Here is a 6000-nt window from a genome sequence, read left to right on the forward strand (position 1 = left end):
CCCCCCGCAGCATCAAAGCGCAGCCCGGCGGAGCGGTCCTGCAAGGGCGGTAGCGAACTGAAAAAAAAATTAAAAAAAAAAAAATAAAGAGGCAAAAACAGGCCCCAAAGAATTTTAAAAATTAAAAAGAGAAAGAGGGAGAAGTCAGGGGAGCACCCCATGTCCCTCGCGGTGCTCTCACCCCCGCGGCATCCCCGGTGCGAGGCGTGCGCGGGGGCGGCTTCAGCGCGGGCGGGAGCGGGAGGAGGGGGGCGCAGATCAGAGCTGGAGAGGAAAATAAAATTATTACATTTTGGGTGGGGGGCAGGATTTCTTTTTTGCGCCCTTCTCGCGGCATCCCGTGGTAGCTACAGAGTTGCCAGGACCTTATCAAAGGGAAGCGATCGCAGCCGCCGCTCCGCCGCCTTAAAGGCGCAGCGCCCCTTTTCCTGCGCCGCCCCGCGCATCCCCCGCGCATCCCCCGCGCATCCCCCGCGCATCCCCCGGCCCCTTCCCTGCCCACCGCAGCGCTGCAGGGCGGGCGCTACTCCCCGGCATTAAAAACTTCGCTAAAAGTTTTCATGTCGGCGAGAAAACGGGGCGGGTCCACATATTATTAATATTATTATTTTAATATATATATATATGTATATAAGTGATCCGCGGGCCTGTTTTCGCTCCGCAGGCTAATTAAACAATCCCTGATTGCAATAGAACTGGCACAGCAGCTAAAGCCCGGCTGAAGTTGCGTTCCCATCTCCGGCCCCAGCTGTTAAATATTAACCAGGCACGGAATGGAGGGTTTGGAACTTCGTACAAAAGGTTTTAATTAGGGGTTGGCCCCCAAACCTGCCCTCCAGATCCAAGGAGCCTCCTGCCCTCCTCCTCCTCAGCCTGCTGCGAGGCTGGACCCGGGGGCTCTGCAGTTCCCTCTGTCCAGAGCCCACCTTGGTCGGGCTGGCAGGGCTGATGGGGTCCAGCTTGGCTCGATTTTATCATTATTACAGAATCCCAGAGTGGTTTGGGTTGGAGGGGACCTTAAAGCCCATCCCATCCCACCCCCTGCCATGGGCAGGGCCACCTTCCCCTGTCCCAGGCACTCCAAGCCCTGTCCAGCCTGGCCTGAGACAATTCCAGGGATCCAGGGGCAGCCACAGCTTCTCTGGGAACCTGTGCCAGCACCTCCCCACCCTCACAGGGAAGGATTTATTCCTAATAATCAAAGTAACTCTGCCCTTTGCAGTGTGCAGCCACTGTCCTGTCACTGCAGGCACGGCTGGTGGCAAAGCCTTTGGTGACACAAATGTCACCTTCCACCTTTGCCGTGCCTCAACATCATCAGGGCACCTCCTGGGAAATGCACACACATCTCCATGAAGCCCCTCGCTGGCTCTTGTCCCCAGGCCGTGGGGTCACACACTGCCCTGTCCCCACATCTGGGGACACTCCAGAGCTGCCCATTCCAGCCAGCAAAGACCCCCAGGAGCGGGAGCCCAGGTGGACCCTGCTCCACGGCTGGTCCCAGTGCCTCCCCTCTCCCTCCTGCCCTGCAAAAGGAAATCCCAAGGGAATCACGGGGAACATGGGACAACAGCAGTGAGCACCTCCAGTGCTGGTCAGGGGATTAACCTGATCCTAAATGTGAGTTCAGAAACCAGGATCATCACCACAGACCTCTCCCTCTCCCTTCCCGCCCTTCTCTGTGTGGAAGAGCTGCTGGTTTGCACCATCCCTAAACCCATGGGTTCACCCCACGGCACAGAGCTCCCATTCCTCTCCTTCCTCCCATTCCTCCTCCTCAGCCCCTCTGCACCAGAATAAAAAGCAAACACCCCAAGAGGTTGAGTGTCGTGGTGGCCCTGGACATGATGTCCTTTAAAGCCACAATTTTGTCATCCATCCAATGGCTGAATCCATCTGGGAGCCTCACACGCTGCCACGGAACTGACCATGGGCAACCTGGCTAACAATGAAATAACATCTGGCTGAATTTGTTCTTGCTGCCCAATTACACATTTACAATTTTGTGTTGCTGCCCACACCACATTTTCCAGTGGTGGCCCTGGGAATTGCCACCACTGGACATGGAAAGCAAACGTCCTGCCAAGCCCACGAGCTGAACAGTAAAAGCCCTTTAGAGGCACAACAAGCAGTTATAAATTAGGATTATTAATATTTTTGCTGCTCACAGTGCCAAATATCGACGTGCCACGATACCAGATGCTACTGAGCCATACAACATGGTCCTTTCCTGGGAGAATGAACAGCCTTTGCCCCTCTGGGCTCCTTGGGATGGTGACAGTGGTGTCACCTCCAGCCCAGGACCTCCAACCATCAGAGGGTAACCTGACCACCTCTTTCCTTCCAACTTTCTTTGAAACAACGTTGGATAAAAACCTCTCCAAGTCCCATTTACTGCCACAGCACAGAAAATTAGGCCATTACAATGGAGGCTGAAAACCTCGCACTCGTTCCCTTTGGAAGAAAATCTCATTAAGTCCCACTCATCTCGTTTCATAAAAACATCATTTAACCGACTGCCTCTCTCCAAACCCCATTGTGCAACAGCATTGCCCTGGGAGAACAATCCAGAAACTCAAACAGGGACTCCACGGACCAAATCACCGGGGATTGCACGGGCAGAGGGGCAGCCCACACAAACACCTGCCCAGCTCCCCACCCTCTCCCTGCCAGCCACCAGAAAGGGACACTCGGGGACAAAACGAGGGGAGGGCCAGCCCCTGGGGCCGTGGCTTTGTGTGGAGGTGCCCAGGGAGCAGCTGGCCCTGCCCAGAGCGGTGGTGGCCCCGTTCATGTTCTGCATGTCCAGTCAGGGAGTCTCTTTTCTCCTCCTGCCAACGGGGAAGAGTCACGTAGTGCCTGGGATTTGAAAGCAATCCCATGAACTAGGCAGGCGGTGGCAGGTACAGGAAGGTCTTCCAGAGTTTTCTTCATCTTTAGCAGCTTCTGGAAGTCCTTGTTCGCAGATCTACAGGGAATCTCTGTGTTCAGGTAGCAGCTGCAGTCATCAAGAAAGCAGAGGATCTTTGAATTTCCTTCTGATTTTCCTGTCTAAACTTGAATCTGAATTCCCAGGTTGAACAGAGGGAAAATTAACTATTTATGTTTTATTTGTTAGCCTTTCTGCATCTGAAGTAAAAACTCAGTTAAATTAGGGAGAAAAGGACTGCAAAAAGCTGTTTAAAGCAGTGTCCTCCAGCCGTGCTCAGCCCTCCTGGTGCCCAGCAAAGGCCAAACACAGCCTGTCCCCTCCTCTCTGCCTGCTGCTGTGTGTCATGTTCACAGGCAGCAAAGAAGCTTGAAGTCAGATTGTGGCACCAAAAAGGAATAATTTTAGATTAAAAGAATCAGTTCACAGTGAAGCTACACAATAAAGAGAAATTAAATTTCTTTTTTTTTTGCTTTGAGCTTTTTTTAGAGCAGGTAGTAAAAAAAAAATTAAAAGGGAAAGAAAAAGACAGAGGGGTCTTTAAGGCCCGGAGTGTTCTAGGGGCATTGCAGATGTGCCAGTCCACGCTCCCCAGGCTCCTCCTGACTGCACCCAGCTGAGCTGGCTCCTCTCTGCCCACAGGGCAGGAGCTGTGCTCCAAAAGAGATGGCTCTGGGTGGTTGTCCTGCCACAGAACAGCAGCTCAGACAGCAGCAGCGTGCAGGCTCTGAGGGCTGCACCAGGGCTTTCTCCTGGTCCCTGCCAGGGGCTTTGTGGAGGTGCCAGGGGACAGGAGCTCGATCCAGTCCAATCCAGCAGCCCCAGCACATCAACGCCCACACTGCGCCTGTCAGGACCCACAGGTCCTAAACCAGGGAACACAGTCAGAGTCCTTCCCTTGCACAGGGAGACCCCGTGGGCCAGGGAACTGCCTTCCTCATGGAGAACCTCAAGAGAACCCAGACATGCCACCACAGCCCCCACCACGAGATGCCAGCACAGCCTGTCCAGCTGTCCCCAGCAGGGCACGGTGCTGCTGCCTGGCAGGGACTCTGCTGGTGCCCTCTGCTAAAACCATGGTGGGATCACTGAATCATTGAACCCCAGACTGGTTTGGGTTCAAAGGGACCTTAAAACTCATCCTGTTCCACACCCCAGCCATGTGCAGGGACACCTTCCATGGGACCAGGCTGCTCCAAGCCCTGTCCAACCCGGCCTTGGGCACTGCCAGGGGATCACAAGGACATGGATGGAAAATAAGGAGGAAACATGACACAAGCATGCTGAGCTCCCTCCTCTCCATGCACAGCCCCCAGTGGGGGTCAAATCCCCTCCAAGACCCCTCCAACCCCTCCTCCCCTGCTCCCCACTCCATCCCTATGTCTGCCCCTCCCTGCCCATGCAGGAGAGCAAAGCCCTTTTTACTCTTCCCACCTTGGTGATTTAGACTCCGAGCCAGAGCGGGCCAGCGGCTTGGGGTCTAAAAATCACTTTCCCAGCAGGAAAACTCCCCAGTGACAGGCAGAGCCCAGGGAGGATCCACAGAGGGTAGGACCCAGCCCCAGAGCGTGGCTGATGTCACCCTCTGTCACCGCACTCGCACTGGTGGTCACGTTGATAACGAGATCAAAGGCTTGAGACTATTTCAACAGAAGTGCTGGGAACAGTCTTGATCAAAATAAGAGGAAGGCCCTGTATATAGAAGACATGAGAGGTTTGCAACCCACATGTGAACCTTTGAAGTTATTCTCTCTCTCTTTTTTTTTTTAATAAACTAGTTTAACATCATTAGTTTTAGAGGTATGAAGCGATGGGCTGTGTAATCTCCCGATGTACTGCAGGCACAGGGTATTATCCACACAAAGACATGTTTTTCCAGTGGGGGGGAAAAAGCACTGCCACAGATACTCACAAATAAGACAAGAAAACACACAATTAGTTTTATGGGATTTGAAGTTCATTTCATAAACTGACACACTTTTGTTACCGAGTATCGCCAGATAAGTCCGATACGTTTTCTCTCCTATAATCCTTTTACCATTTCCATTCCCCCCTACAGACTCTTTTCCTTGATGTTTTGTTCAGTGCACTCCCTGCTATCTGCACACGCTTGCCCAGATTTTTTAGACTTGAAAGGGGCACCGTATCAGCATTAACCATTCCAGGAGAGCTGATAAAACACACACGAGCACTTTGCTATCTATTAACATTTCTGAACTCCTTCCATCACCTGCACGGAATAGTGATTGAAGAGAGGGTGGGGGCAAAAGAGGCAAATGAGGATATTTATGACCAGCTTCCCGTGATTTATTTTTTCCACCATCCCTTCCTCACCATGCACAAATGAGGCACGGCTTTCTCTGCCACCTTCCTGTTGGAGCAACAAGAACAACAGGGCTGCAAGATTCCCATCCCTGGAAATGTGCAGGGCCAGGCTGAACAGGGCTGGGAGCAGCCTGGTCTAATGGAAGGTGTCCCTGCACATGGCCCTTGAATGTATCATTTAAACCCTCTTGATTTTTTTTAGTCAAATATGGATTTTTGATGGGAAATTGAGCTCTGCTGTGGCTCCTGGGGATGTACTTGTGATGCCATGGCAGAACAATGAGTGTGATTCTCTTGTCATGTCAGTGATGACTCCTTAAAGTGCTGTTCAGGGCCACATTCCTCCTTTTTCCACCTCTGCTCACTGCTTCTGCTGAACACTGGTGATTCTGGGCTTCATTAGCACACGGTGCCAAGGGGAGGCTGGATCTGAAGTGGTTCCAAGCCCACTTTCTCCATGCTCTAATCCTGGGAGTGTTTGTGAAGTGACTTTTAGACACTCCACCACGCAAGCAATCAGCTCTACACAACAACTGGGGAGTGTCCATCACCCTGAGGGGACAAACCAGACAGTGGCACAATCCCCTCCCGCAGGTTTTACTAAAATCACCACCAGGCACCGTGTCTCTGGCAGCCTGGAGCTTCATCCCATTTTTTCATGGAAACAGGAACATTTTTGTTCCAGGCATGCTCAGGAAAGCCCTTCTCCTGCGTGCACAGAGGGGTGTCCTGGCTCGGGATGCTCC

This window comes from Prinia subflava, chromosome 12 (assembly GCF_021018805.1).
Source record: "Prinia subflava isolate CZ2003 ecotype Zambia chromosome 12, Cam_Psub_1.2, whole genome shotgun sequence".
Classification (NCBI taxonomy): domain Eukaryota; kingdom Metazoa; phylum Chordata; class Aves; order Passeriformes; family Cisticolidae; genus Prinia; species Prinia subflava.